At 48.9% G+C, this 15,158-nt stretch overlaps 1 long non-coding RNA gene and 1 pseudogene across 2 annotated transcripts; both read left to right on the top strand.

Annotated features, from left to right (window-relative positions):
- Positions 1-4,173: 4,173 nt before the first annotated feature.
- LOC109551377 (uncharacterized) lies at positions 4,174-5,590 on the top strand. 2 transcript variants are annotated; one of them, XR_002178147.3, is made up of 2 exons: positions 4,174-4,394; positions 4,665-5,590. It is a non-coding gene; the product is annotated as an uncharacterized lncRNA (long non-coding RNA). The 2 variants fall into 2 exon arrangements; XR_002178146.2 differs by having other exon boundaries at positions 4,174-4,277.
- A 4,133-nt stretch (positions 5,591-9,723) lies between these two features.
- On the top strand, positions 9,724-12,151 carry LOC141277287 (NAD-dependent protein deacylase sirtuin-5, mitochondrial pseudogene; annotated as a pseudogene).
- Positions 12,152-15,158: the final 3,007 nt, after the last annotated feature.

Genomic DNA, 15,158 nt, shown 5'->3' on the forward strand with positions numbered 1-15,158 from the left:
TTCTTCCCGACATGTTATATTATTCAAAGCGCTTTCCCATCCACACTCTCCCTTGGCTCTGACGCTGTCACAGGCCGAGTGCAATGGGGGGACTGTGCTGGAAGCTTCCCATCTCAGCGCTGAGACTAGCATATCCCATGCTCCTAACCCCCAAACTGGGGGTCTTCCTAGGATGCTGAGCTTCAGGGGAGAGACCCAGGTGACTTGTGAGGGGGCCTGGTTCTAGCCTCCCCTATCAACTGCCACATGGTGAGAGCTGCAGGGTCATGGGGCAGGGCTTAGAATCACACAGGATTGGTCTAAGTCCCTGCTCAACCACTTACAGCTGTGTGACCTTGTACAGGTGGTTTAACCTCTCTGGGCCTTGGTGCCTCTTCTATAAAAGGCGAATATTGATTGTACCTGCATTTCAAGGTTATTATGAGGATAAAATGAGATCGTGTCTGTTACTGGCTTACATAATCCATGACATATACTACACTTCATGAATGGCAGATAGCAAGTTTAATAGATGACTACAAAAACAAACAACCTGATTTAAAAGTGGGCAAAGGATTTGAATAGACATGTCTCCAAAGAAGATGCATGAATGGGCAATGAAAAGACGCTCGACATCACCAGTCATTAGGGAGATGCAGATCAAAGCCACAATGAGATACCACCTTACGCCCATTAGGATAGCTACTATCAAAAACAAAAACAAAAAGTAGGAAGTTTCAGGGAGGATGTGGAGAAACTGGAACCTCTGTGCACTACTGGTGGGAATGTAAAATGGCACAGCCAACATGATGGGAAAAAGTATGGTGGTTCCTCAAAAAATTGAACACAGAACTACCATATGATCCAGCATTCCACATCCAGGTATATACCCCAAAGAATTAAAAGCAGGGACTTGAACAGATATTTATACACCCATGTCCACAGCAGCATTATTCATAATAGTTGAAAGGTAGAAGCAACCCAGGTGTCCACTGATGAATGAATGGCTAAACAAACTGTGGTCTATACATACAATGCAATACTATTCAGCCTTAAACAAGAAGGAGATTTTAACAAAAGAGAAGCAGAGTCATAGAAACAGAGGACAAACAAGTGGTTGCCAGAGGGGAGGGGGTGGAGGGAGGAGAGGTATAGGTGAGGGAGATTAAGAGGTACAAAGTTTCAGTTGCAAAATAAATGAGTCAAGGGTATGAAATGTACAGTGTGGGGAAAAGAGTCAATAATTACGCAATGTCTGTATTGTGACAGATGGTAAGCAGACTTACTGTGGTGATCATTTTTAAATGTATAGAAATATCTGATCACTATGTTGTGGAACAGGAACTAACACAGTGTTGCAGGTCAATTATACCTCAAAAACAAACAAACTCATAGAAAAAGAGATCAGAGTCGTGGTTACCAGAGGCAGGGGGAGGGGGGAAAGGGGAATTGGATGAAAGCTGTCAAAAGGTACAAACTTCCCGTTATAAGATAAACGCTAGGGATGTCACGCACAGCATGATCAAGATAACTAACCCTGCTGTTAGACAGGAAAGTTATTCAGAGAGTAAACCCTAAGAGCTCTCATCACAGGAAAACCTGTTTCTGTTTCTTCAATTTTGTATCTCTGTGAGATGACGGATGTTCACTGAACTTACTGTGACAATCACTTCATGATGTGTGCGAGTCAGATCACGATGCTGCCCACCTTAAACTTACACAGCGCTGTATGCCAATTATAGCTCAGTAAAGCTGGAAGAAAACGAAGAAGGAAACTCTGATACATGCTAAAACATGGATGGACCTTGAGGACATTGGGCTGAGTGAAATAAGCCAGACACGAAAAGACTACATGATTCCACACACCTTAGGTCCCTGGAGTCGGCCACTTCATAGAGACAGAAGGCAGAAGGGTAGCTTCCAGGGGCCGGGAAGGAGAGGGACGGGAGAATTAGCGAGTAATGGATACAGAGCTTTCAGTTCTGCAAGAAGAAAAAGTTCTATAGATGCATGCACCATAACCTACCTAAAATGCCACTGAACTTTATACTTAAAACTGGCCAAGATGGTAAATTTTAAGTTCTGTGAATTTTATCACAATTTAAACAAAACTAGACAGACACAGGAGTTTTGCCACATTCGGGACAGTGTGTGCCTTAAGACTGTTCTGGAACCCAGGGGTTTACACAGTCCAGAACATGGTGTAAGCACCACAGCACCTCAGCAGCTGGTGTGGCCTGCATGGCCCCTCTGGATATGGGAGGGCACCGATGAGTCTTCACCTCTCACCCTCTGTCAAGCTTGCATGCTGGGGCTGCGTCCAGGGCCCCCGGTGTAGAGCGCTCCATGTAAGGGCACCGATGGGTCTCCACCTCTTGCAGAACTTCCTTCCAAAACAGAGCCGTTGGGGCTCCCCTGGTGGCGCAGCGGTTGAGAATCCACCCGCGAATTCAGGGGATACGGGTTCGAGCCCTGGTCCGGGAAGATCTCACATGCCGCGGAGCAACTAAGCCTGTGCGCCACAACTACTGAGCCTGCGCTCTAGAGCCCGCGAGCCACAACTACTAAGCCCATGAGCCACAACCACTGAGCCCACGAGCCACAACCACTGAAGCCCCTGCACCTACAGCCTGGGCTCCGCAACAAGAGAAGCCACCACAATGAGAAGCCCGTGCACCGCAACCAAGAGCAGCCCCCGCTCGACGCAACTACAGAAAGCCCGAGCGCAGCAACGAAGACCCAACGCAGCCTAAATAAATAAATAATTAATTAAATTTCTAAAAACAAAGCAAAACAAAAAAGAGCTGTCCCTTCCAAGGACTTGAATAGACATTTCTCCAAAGAAGACACACAAATGAGCAGCAGGTGTGTGTAAAGATGCTCAACATCACTCATCATCAGAGAAACACAGATCAAAGCCATGGAATATCACCTCAACCTGTCAGAATGGCTGGAATGGCCAAAAACCCGGCAAATGGCAAGTGTTGTCAAGGGTGTGGAGACTGTGGAGCCCTCGTGCACTGTTGGTGGGGATGTGAAATGGTGCAGCCACTATGGAGAACAAACAGTATGGAGGTCCCTCAAAAAACTAAAAATAGGGGCTTCCCTGGTGGCGCAGTGGTTGAGAGTCCGCCTGCCGATGCAGGGGACACAGGTTCGTGCCCCGGTCCGGGAAGATCCCACAAGCCGCGGAGCGGCTGGGCCCATGAGCCACGGCCGCTAAGCCTGCGCTCCGCAAAGGGAGAGGCCACAACAGTGAGAGGCCCGCGTACCAAAAAAAAAAAAAAAAAAAAAAACTAAAAATAGAGCTACCATATGACCCAGCAATTGCCCTTCAGGGTATTTACCCAAAAGAATCGAAAACAGGCTCTCAAAGAGAGATTTGCACTCTCATGTTCAGACCATCATTATTCACAATAGCCAGGAGGCAGAAACAAGCTAAATGTCTGTTAATGGCCGGATGGATAGAGTAAATGAAACCTATACATGCACTAGAATATTGTTCAGCCTTAAAAAAGGAAGAAATCCTGTCATGTGCTTCAACATGAATGAATCCTGAGGACATTCTGCTGAGTGAAACAAGCCAGTTACACAAAGCCAAATCCTATATGATTCTACGGATATGAGGTGCCTAGAGGGGTCAAACTCATAGAGACACGAGGTAGAGCAGTGGCTGCCGGGGGAGGGGAGAGGGGGAAGTGTGCAGTTGTTTAATGAGTATTAGTTTCAGCCCTGCAAGATAAAATGTGCAAGAGATTTGCTGTACAACAATGCATGTATAGTAATAGCACTGTACTATACACTTACATATTTGTTAAGCAGGTGCATTTCATGGTATTTTTTTTAACCACAAATATTAATAATAAAATAAAGCACTGTCCCTTCCCAGTCTTAGGGCAGCCACGCCCTCCCCTGGGTCCCACCACTCCACTCACCCCATCTAGAACCACCTTCCCTCCCCGCCCCCATCTGTGGAAACTGAAGCTTAACTCATTGATCTGCTTCTCCTTGGGAACCAAGTCCTGCATGGAAGCTTCCATCAGGTGCCCCCAACATTCAAAGAAACTGTAAACTGCTCTCCCTGCCCCCCTCCCCCAAGGAGAGCCTAGACTGGCCCTTCTCACAGGAGAAGGAAATTGCCTTTTCCTTCTTCCGAGCTGCCTCTAGTTTGTGGTTTACTTATGCAAGCAATGTTTGAGTGTGTGCCGTGCTAAGCGCTGTGGTGGGCTGTGGAGACATGACAGTAAAAAAGGACAGCACCTTGCCTCAGGGAGTTTACTCCTCAGCAAACACACAAGGTAAACTTCAGAAGGTGTCAAATGCTGCGATGAAAATAAACAGAGGGATATGACAGAGTCATGGAGGTGCCCTGAGGAGGTCCTTCTGAGGAGAGAACATTTGCCTTGAGACTCGATGTGAGGAGAATGGAGCGGGGAGGGATAGCATTCCAGGCAGAGGAAACAGTTTGTGCGAAGGTCCTGGGGCAGAAAAGACCTTGGCACATCCGAGGAACACAGGAGGCTGGTGGGGGCTGGGGGAGAGTGGACTGGAGGGAGGCAGAGACGTAGCTGGAACGGGTGTGTGCAGGGCTGCCTGGAGCAAGTAGGCTCAGGAAACTATTAGCTACTAACGTGCAAGGAGCTCCACAAAGGACAGCGCCTGAGGACATCCTTGGGTTCTCCCAGGTCTGTAAACTGCTGCCAGCATGACTCTAGGTCCGGGCTTCCCGACCTTGGGCATGCATTTGAGCCACCTGGAGGGGGCTTGTGACGACGCACAGGTGGGCCTCATGCCAGAGCGTCTGATTCAGGAGATCTGAGTGGGGCCCAGACTTGCGTGTTTATGAAGCTCCCAGGTGATGCCGACGCCGCCAGTCCTTGGACCACTTTGAGAATCATGCTCTAAGCAGGTTACTGATTCTCTGAGTCTTTTCTTCACCTGTGAAATTGCCCTTCTTTCCTGGTTGATGTTACCATCAAATGAGATAAAGCCCTTTGTAAAGAATAAAAAAGACACACAGGGGGAATGATCAACTTGATGTTTAATAATCACTGCACCCGTGTGTTTCTCACAACCTACAAGGAATGTGCGCACGTTAACGCTGCAGCGGGTGCCTTAGGAGCGTAAGTCTGGCTGACTCCCGCACGACGTGCACGCTTGAGCCCAGCGGTGCCGCAGGGGACGGACGCCTGCCTGGCCTGCCCCGGGGGAGCCTGGGATTCGCTCCTGCTGTTCACTCCACAGACACAGGCTGGATGACCCCCAGCATCTGTGGTTTTTGTTACCCCTCATCTCCCCCCACGCCTCCCCAAGGAAAAGTCGTCCCGTGAGTCACCCGGAGGCCCGGGAGGAGGCCACGGCTGCTCGGCCGGCAGCTGGCCACTGAGGGGCAGGAGGGGTGGTGCTGCCTCCTTGGGCTTTGAAGAGAAACTCCATAGATTCACAGACTCCCGGAACCTCGGCCTCTGGAACGTGTGCATATGATATACACTTGGCGTGTACATTTTTTATTTGTATTCACTCACAGGGTCAGCAAATATTTGTTGAATATCTGCTACGAAGCAGGCTCTGAGGATACAGCCGTGACAAAATAAAGTGCCCCTTTCATGGAGTTTATGTGTGCGTGATATTCACCCAGGGACCATACTGAAAGCCTACGATGTGTGGCGAAGTTTACAGTCTGGCAGGGAAGACAGACTTGTAATCACATAAGTGAAGTAAAGTGTAATAGGGCTTGTGATGGAGATAAACACAGGGTTGGGGACAGTGAGTGATAGAGGAGGGAGAGGGCCCTGAAGAGGCGTCCCGATAAACTGGTTATTAAAGGCGGTGGCATTTCCGAGGTTGTCTAAGGGGAGGCCTTCTGCAAAGAGGAAGCAGCGTGCTGTAGCTAGGCACACGGGTGCCTGCAAGAGGTTCCACAGAGTTGGAGTATCGGGTGCCAGGGCTGGAGGGGAGGCTGGAAAGGGCGGCAGGGGTCTGGGGCTTAATCCTGCCTTCAGGTTATCGAAGTGCTGAAGAGCTCGGGTGAGAGAGTGAACTGTGACAGGGCTGTACTGTGTTTATTCTGGAGGACACGTGTGGAGAGAGCCAGTAGGAGGGCAGGACTGGAGGTGAGCAGAGGAGGCTGCACTAGCAGATGGGAACAGGATGCCGGCTGGAGCAGAGGCAGGAGACGCGGGCTCAGAGAGAGACGCTAAGCACGCAGGATGGACAGGCTTTGCTTACAAGTTGGATGAGGGACAGGAAAATGCCGAGAGAAAGAAGCATCTAGAGGAGTGAGAGTGTGGGCAGAAAATGACTTCTGTCCCACACACGTGGAGTCTGAGATGCATGTTGGGAGAGCGCAGGACCTAACGAGACGTGTGAGGTCGAGAAGCACCACACCCGGAAGTAACTGAACCCAAGTGAGTATCGAGGATGGGCAGACCGGTGGGCGCTGCGTCGTCTAACATGTGGAGGGGACGGGGCTGAGCCCCTGAAAAGAACTTGGAGGTGAGGTCAGAGGAAGACAGCAAAGGAGGAAGAAACAGGGTTTTGGACCACTGCTGTGGAAGCCAAGGGTGGAGAAAGTCCCAGAAAGAGCAGTCAGTGGTGGCAAATGCTGCAGACAGGTCCCCACAAGGACTTGGCAATTTGGGTTCAAGAGAGTGAATGGAGCCCCTGCCAGGAAATAAATATTTATGGAACGAATGGGAAAGACTTGGGAGGTGAGACTCTGAACACCGTCTCCAAAGGGCGATCACTGTCTCATGGGTTCACGCCCTTCTCATTTTGACTCTTGTTTGTACCAGAAATCCCCTTCCTCCCAGTGATCAGTGAAAGAAATAGAAGGGGGTTACAAAGGAGTGGGAAGTTACCCTCGAAATTAGGAGAAAACACACATTCAGTTCTCAGAGACTTGAAGGAACTTCTGCAAGGTGTGATGCAAACAAGAGCAGATTCCAGGAAGCGCCTGCAGACATTCGGGTCATCACACACAGACGACAAGTGCAGCGGCCCTCAGCAAAGCCCCACACGCCCGAGCTTCGGCAGAAGCAACGCTCTCTTGCACACGTCACGCCAGGGCCATGCTAGGCACCAGGCTCGGTGAGGATGCTGCAGGGACCAAGACAGACAAGATCCCAGCCCTCAGGGGTCTTGCATTCTAGTACGAGGGATGGACAATAAACAAGTAAACAGATAAACCAAGTAATCACAGAGTGCGATAAATGCTATGGATGACATAAATTAGGATGAGCCAGTAGAAACAGGAGAGCGTTACTTGAGACAGATGGTACTCAGTTTATCTTGCTGAAAATTTTCCAACTTTTAGTCACATAGCAGACTTCACGTGCCATCGTATTCTATGACTGATCACACCTTGCACAGTTAGAATTTTCTCCTGTCACATTTCAGACAGCGCTCACTGGCAGTGGTAGGAGCTGGGGTAGAGGGCGTGGGGAAAACCATCCTGTGACGTGCTCCCCGAGGCTACAGCCCGATCCCCTGGCTCAGAGCAGCAGGACTGGGGAAGAGATGGGTCGCCGGGCAGGTGGGCACATCTCCACTGAGTACAGTGTGTGCACGCTCACTGCCTATGTGGGGACAGGCCTGTTCCTTACTGCTCCCAGAGCACACCCCTCTCCAGCCGCAGCAGGAATGCTCAACCCAAGTCCTTCCTGGAGCTTTGCAAAATGAGGATATGAGCTCAAGGATGAAGGTGCCTTTTCCCTCCTGTGTGAAGCAGCTCGAGCGCAGAAATCCAGAACGGGGCCAACACCCCCAGAGCAGTGGAGGCAAGAGGTGGAGGAGGGGAGCCCCGCTGCTCCAGCCATCTCTGTGGCAGGTCCACCCTGCTGCTTTCACTGTGGTTTGGTTTCCTCAGCCTCTTCCTTTTGTTGCCTAAGCTGGTCCCCGTTGAAATTCTGTCATTGGCAACTCAAGTGCCCTAATCCTTATGATGCAGTCGAGGTCACACAGAGCTGGGATCGTATCACAACGTATTCTGGAGTCGAGGTTATGCTGAGCAAAGCACGGCCCCTGGCAGTGGGCTTTGACAGTTAGGGGAGGGGGCCCCATGCTAACCCCAGGGCAAAGATTCCCGCCATGGTTGCCTCACTCACAGGTCTCAGCTTCCCAAGGCTCCGAGGGCCACAATGGGCTTTTGGGGGAACGTCCGTTTTTAGCTGGGATGAGCTAAGCTGCCGTGACAAACAGACCCAAAGACGCTTACTGGCTCAAACACAACAGAAGTTTCTCTCATTCACATGCTAGACTGCAGCCTGTGCTTTTAGCTGATGGTGGCTCTGTCCATCTGTCCATCTGGGATGACTCAGGGATCCAGGATCCAACATGTGGATCCAACATGTGGCGCTACCGCAGCCTAGCTGTCATCTACATCTTGCCAGCAGTAGGGGGACAGACATCACTTCAGGTCACATTCTACTGGTGAGAACCGGTCACACGACCACACTGAACTGCAAAGGAGGCTGGGAAATGTAGTCCAGCCTCGCACCTTGCTATAACCCCCATTGCTACAAAGGGAGAAGATTTTGTCGGGCAGAAAAGTTTGAGAGGACTAAATGGAGGCACTCAGGTGCCTTGATGTTTTAACTGGACAGTTCTTTGAGGGTGGGAGGGGGCTGCCCTGTGCACTGTAGGATGTTTAGCAGCATCCCTGGCCTCTACTCACCTGATGGTTGTAGCATCCCTCCCCCAACTCCCCCGCAGTCCCAGTCATGACATCAAAAATGCCTCCAGGCATTGCCAAAGCCCCTGGAGCACAGTCACCACTGATTGAGAATCACTGCTCTAGACACTGACAGCAATGTCAGAATCTTTGTCAACCAGGGAGGAAATGCAGTGAAATTACCTCCTCTCACTTTGTCACTCGGGAATCTCACGGCGTGGCTGCTGGTCTGTGCTCACGAGGCTGACAGACAGATTAGCTGAGGTGCCAACTTGAAGTTTCACAGAGGAGTGAACGATATGAATGCCAGCTCCTGAGTTCATGATGAGAATGACGTTAGGAGATTCTGCAGATGCCCATCACAGCCAGGGCAGCATGCAAAGAAATGCTCTAAGTCCTTTCACTCAATACAAAACCCAAAATGGCACTGGCTTGTTTGCACAAAACAGGCTTTCTGAATTATTTGGTGCTGATTCCCTGAAATTTCTGTGAGAAATAAGATTTTTTTGATACCTTCTCTAACAGGAGGCCATATTTGTAAGCCCCTGGTGAGTTCTTGCTCTGGATGGACGTGGCGAACTAGGGCAGACCCCTAAGAACATATTTGTTTGCAGGAAATGGGCTGTCCTGGAATATCAGTGAGAATTCCTTGCAGCCTGGTGGAAACCGGAAGTACTGCCACCCAGCAAGGCATTAGAATGTCAATAGTATGCTTTATCTCCTAGAAACCCAACAGCGCTGTTCTGACTTCACAGGAAACAGTTTTCAGGCTACAGCTGATGGGGATTCCTTCACATTCCATGGAGAACTTTGGGACACGCTTCAGGCTTCGGGCTGTAGTCCCCAACAATGAGCCTAGGTTTGTGTGTAGCTGCCGGTACAAACGTATTAGTTTCCTGATTCACTGGGAATATGCAAGGCTCTTGAATATTAAATAAAACTGGTTACATAAGTCTTTTATTTGAAATGAATACAAGGTCATAATCAATAAAGCTCACATTGAAGCACTGCTGAGAAAAACGAATACAGACGTTTTCTCTGCTGCTGGAGTTGCACAAAGTAGCAGGTTTATGTCAGACTGAGGTTTGTGTGCAAATAGCTAAGCACTCCTTCAGAGGATGAGCAGTGTGGGTCTGAAGAAGGTCCGATGCCTCGCAGACCCATGCGGATCATTCTCTCTGAGCTTGAAAACACTAGGCTCTTCTGGCTTTTTACCAGCTGCTATTTAGTCTGCAAATAACAATGAAAACCAGGCTAACCAATCTGGTGTTGCTGAGGGATGGTTCTCATGAGCCCAGCGCCCCCTGGGGTCTGGCCCTCGCCTCCTTCTCGAGCCCTGGCTGCTGCTGGCCCCGGCCTCCTCATGGCTACCAATGCAGCAGGACATGCCAGGCCCTGCACTGCCCAGATTTCTCTCCCCGGCAAACTCCAGAGCTCGATGACCACTTTGCCGGGTTTTGGGATTCAGGTCACGTGTTACACTTTCCAGAAAGGCTTCCTGACTTCCACTGGTCTCTCAAGAAGAGCTGGCCAGTCACTGCCCAGTGCCCCTCGTGCCGTGAACAGGCCTTTATCACCCAGGGCACTTTATAGCACTTTACTCCCCACCCTGTGTGGATGCCTCGCCCCTGTTCGACCACGAGCTCAGGGCAGAGCCTGTGTCTTATTCCTCTTGGGAGCAGCAGTCCTAACACAGGATCTGGAGAAGGTTTGTTCAATAAGAATGATCGAACAAAGCAATGAACAGTAATTACGCAGCAAGTGCAGAGGCTGTCACGTGGCTCTTCTTGTTTTAAAAATTGTGGTAAGAGCCGCATGTGCAGAGGCCCGAGGCCCGGTGTCTTCCCGGCACAGCGCTGGGGCAGCTGCGACCCGAGAGACGAGGGAGGGGCAGGAAACGAGCCCATCTCGATAATTAGTGCAACACAGAAAACCTGATGCCATCTCTCCGGATTGTCCCAAGCCACTTACTTGCCCAGCTGTATTGTGGACTGACCTCTCCAGCCTCTGCGCAAACCAAGATCTGCCTAACAATGGCTCGTCCAAGTTCAAATACGGCCGGGCTTCAGGAAGCTTTTTGCAAAAGCCAAGCACACAGTCATCAATTTCAGGGGCTGGCGTCAGTGCTGAGAGTGGGGTTCCGACTTTCAGAGGAGCGGAAGGTTATTGGAGAAAATGGCAAGCTCAGGACCTGGCCACGCCTCAGGCCTTTGCCTGAAGCCCGTCCCAGGTGTGGGAGTCCTACCAGTACCGGCGGGAAGCGGTGCAGAGCAAGGGGCCCGACGCCAGGCACCTGGCCATCGCCGAGCGTGAGGTGCGGCCCGACCGGTGGGCCGACGGGCTGTGGTCATCACCCGGAACACCAATGAGCTGCACCACGAGGCTGGCACCAAGAACCTTCTGGAAATCCATGGTAGCTTATTTAAAACTCGATGTACCTCTTGTGGAGTTGTGGCTGAGAATTACAAGAGTCCAATTTGTCCAGTTTTATCAGGAAAAGGGGTTTCCAGAACCTGAAGCTCAAGACGCCAGAATCCCAGTGTTGAAACTTCGCCGGTGTGAAGAGGCAGGCTGTGTGGGCCTGCTGCGACCTCACGTGGGGTGGTTTGGAGAAAACCTGGACCCTGCCATCCCAGGGGAGGCTGACAGGGAGCTGGCCCTCTGTGACTTGTGTCTGGTGGTGGGAACGTCCTCTGTGGTCTACCCTGCCGCCATGTTTGCCCCCCACGTGTCTGCCCAGGGAGTAGAAGTGGCCGAATTTAACATGGGAACCACCCCAGTCATGAACAGGTTCACGTTTCATCTCCAGGGGCCTTGTGGGACGACTTTCCTGAAGCCCTCGCTCCTCGTGAAACTGAAACTGTTTCTCTTTTTTTTTTTTGGTACGCGGGCCTCTCACTGTTGTGGCCTCTCCCGTTGCGGAGCACAGGCTCCGGACGCGCAGGCCCAGCGGCCATGGCTCACGGGCCCAGCCACTCTGCGGCATGTGGGATCTTCCCGGACCGGGGCACGAACCCGTGTCCCCTGCATCGGCAGGCGGACTCTCAACCACTGCGCCACCAGGGAAGCCCCTGAAACTATTTCTTAATTGCCCTGAGGAAGGAAGAAATCACAGCACATCTAAATACCAGGCCACCAACAGGAGAAACAGTCTTGTGGATGGTGAGCTGAATACTGAAAGGTCTGAAAATATCATCTGGAATCCAAACTGCTGATAAGTAATGGGGACTTAGAAGCAACAGTAGTAAACATGTTTAGAAGGAGAAGTCACAGAATTTCTCAAGTCAATTCATGTTATTTGGTTTGAACCTAAACATAAGATACCTCTGATGTGTTTGGTTGGTTACTGGGCAGGAAACAACTTTGTAATTAGATTGTCTAAAACAAGTAATTATCCTGATTGTATTTTTGCTATTTGGGCAAAGATGGAAGTAGAGGGGTAAAACCCTAGTATTTGTGATTTCTGCGCAAGGGTTGCTGGAAAATAAAATCCCTTTCTACAGCAAAAAAAAAAAAAAATTGTGGTAAGATACACATAACATAAAATTTACCATCTTCACCATTTTTAAGTGTACAGTTCAGAAGTGTTAAGTACATTCACAGTGTTGTGCAACCAACTATCACGCATGCCCAGAACTTTTCCATCTTCCCAAACTGAAAGTCTACCCACTAAGCACTAACTCCCCACTCCCTCTCCCCCAGACCCTGGCACCCACCCTTCTACTTTCTGTCTCTATGAATTTGACAGATCCACATTTGAGGGACCTCATATAAGTGGAATCATACACTATTTGTCCTTTCGTGTCTGGCTTATTTCACAATATGTGTCCTCAAGATTCATCCGTGTTGCAGCATATGTCAAAATTTCCTTCCTTTTTAAGACTGGATAATATTGCATTTTGTGGACAGACCAGATTTTGTTTATTTACTCGTCTATCGATGGACACCTGGGTTGGTTCCACCTCTTGGCTACTGTGAATATTGCTGCTATAAACGTGGAAGTACAAGTACCTGTCCGAGTCCCTGCTTTTAGTTCTTTAGAGTATATACCCAGATTTCTGGATTATATGGTGATTCTGTGTTTACTAATTTTTGGAGGAACATACATGCTATCCCAGGCTAACACTTTACACTCATTATTTCATTTAGCGCTCATGGTAGCTCTGGGAGGGAAGACAACTATTACTCCTTTCTCAACAGATGAGGGAATGAAGGCAGAGAGCATTAACTTGCCAATTTCATAGTCAATCAGTGGCAGAGCTGGGACTGAGGCTCACAAATTCCAAAACCCATGCTTTCGAGCCCTGTGTCATATTTGCTTTCTTCCAGAAGGGTGGGGGGCTCCCTCACTCTGATGGGCGAAGGACCTGCCTTGGGTTGAGGGAAAGGACCTTCCTAAATAAGAGGCATCCTGCTTGTAGGTGGTCACCGAGGTTAGATGTGTCCAGCTTTACCCCAGTCCTTCACAGGCTTGGATATTCTGTTATGAGGCTGTAACATGTCCTCTGGTGTTATACATCCTAGGATGAGACCGGCTAATGAGCTCATGCTCAAGTGTGGTAATTACAAATTCACTGATTCAACTCTCAAAAACAACCTGGTTGTTGTGTATTCCTCTTAAGTGATGACTTAATATGGATAAGAGGTCATTTAAATCTGGAAGAGATCTCCCAGATTTTGTAATCCAACCTCTCTTTTAGTGGTTCAGGCATGAAAGAGAGAGTTGGTTCATAATTTACTAAGTCATTCAGAAATAATCTACCTGTAATGAACTTTCCCCATCTGTCTCATCAAAGCTGATTATTTGGTAAACTGTGGTCAGCTCTTACCCATATACATCACTGCATCAATAGACACAAAAATTCCCTTGCTTAGTAGCCCCTGGACATAAAGACTTCGGGCAGAGAAGGAAGGCCAGGGATAAGACGGAGAGTTCATGCTTTGATGTACCTTCTCTGTTCCAAACATACAGCAGTGACAGATAAAATATTGAAATAGAAAACCTAGATATGTATACTTAGATAAACTCAAGGATAAGATGAGTATTTGAAGATAGAAAAGATCCAGCAGAAAAGAGATAAGTATTCCCTTTGCAGAAATGCAAAACAGAGCAGACGGCAGCCTGGGGTGTGCTGTGCTCTGACCCGGAAGTCAGCAGAACTGATTGGGAGTTTGATCCTATGGGATAAAGAGAACTAAAAATTTTCCACACAAGGCTCACTGCTGGAAGTGAGAGGCAGAGTAGGTCATGAAAGGAAGTTGGGAAAAAATAAACAACTATTGCTGATTGCCACCTGGGGAGATGGCGTTTCCTAGACTGCGAGACTGGAGAGGTAGGGACACAGAGATAAGCCTCACAACCAAGCCTCCAGTCGGTATACTTCCTGATTCTGCATGACTCTGAAACCACCGTGGGACAGGGGAGGCCTAAAATGTCATTGTAGGACTATGGCTTAGCCAGGGGTCAGGTGTAAGCAACCATAAAACCACTAGGCAGGGCAGAGCAGCTAAGCCGGTGCACCACAACTACTGAGCCTGCATTCTAGAGCCTGCGAGCCACAACTACTGAGCCTGCATGCTGCAACTACTGAAGCATGCATGCCTAGAGCCCGTGCTCCACAACAAGAGAAGCCACTGCAGTGAGAAGCCCGCGCACCGCAACGAAGAGTAGCCCCCGCTTGCTGCAACTAGAGAAAGCCGGTGTGCAGCAATGAAGACCCAACACAGCCAAAAATGAATGAATGAATTTATTATTTTAAATAAATTTATTTATAAATTAATAATTTATTAATAATAAATTATTTAATTTATTATTATTTTAATAATTTTTATTTAAAAACCTCACTAGGCAGGGAAGTATGAGTCCAGGATAAGAGAGAGAGAGAGAAAAAAAAAAGCTTTCCAAGAAAATAAAAAATTGGAATGTGAATCCACTCCAAATTCACACTTTGGAACAGACTGATAAAGACTTCAAAATAAGTATATGTGGCATGCTCAGAGAGATACAAAAAGGGATAACTTCCATTTTAAAAAAGAACAAGAAAAATTCTTAAAAAGCAATCAGAAATAAAGCAGCAACAGGTGATGTTAAAAAGAAACAAATTGAAATCTTCAAATCTTGGAAAGAGAGTCACTGGAATTTTTAAAAATTACTCTACATATGGGATAAGCTTGATACCGGACAGACTCAAAGAGAAAATCAGTGAATGGAAAGAGAGACAAACTAAAAATAGAGCACAAGGAGATCAGTTGCATCTACTTTGGGGGGAAAAATCGACAGCCCGCGCACGTGATCCGCTTGTCACCGTCCCCGTGGACGACTCCCTCCTCAGATCACTTTCTCCTCTGCCAGGCAATCGGTATTGGGGTCAGCATTCCTGCTCAATTCCTAGGAAGGGCTCTCAGGGCTCAGGACCACCACCCTCTCCCAGAACAGCCCCCTCGGATTCAGGCCACAGTTTCCTCAGGAAGTACACGTACATAATGAGGAGTCCACCTGGGCCATCTC

This window comes from Tursiops truncatus, chromosome 20, assembly GCF_011762595.2.
Source record: "Tursiops truncatus isolate mTurTru1 chromosome 20, mTurTru1.mat.Y, whole genome shotgun sequence".
Taxonomy (NCBI): domain Eukaryota; kingdom Metazoa; phylum Chordata; class Mammalia; order Artiodactyla; family Delphinidae; genus Tursiops; species Tursiops truncatus.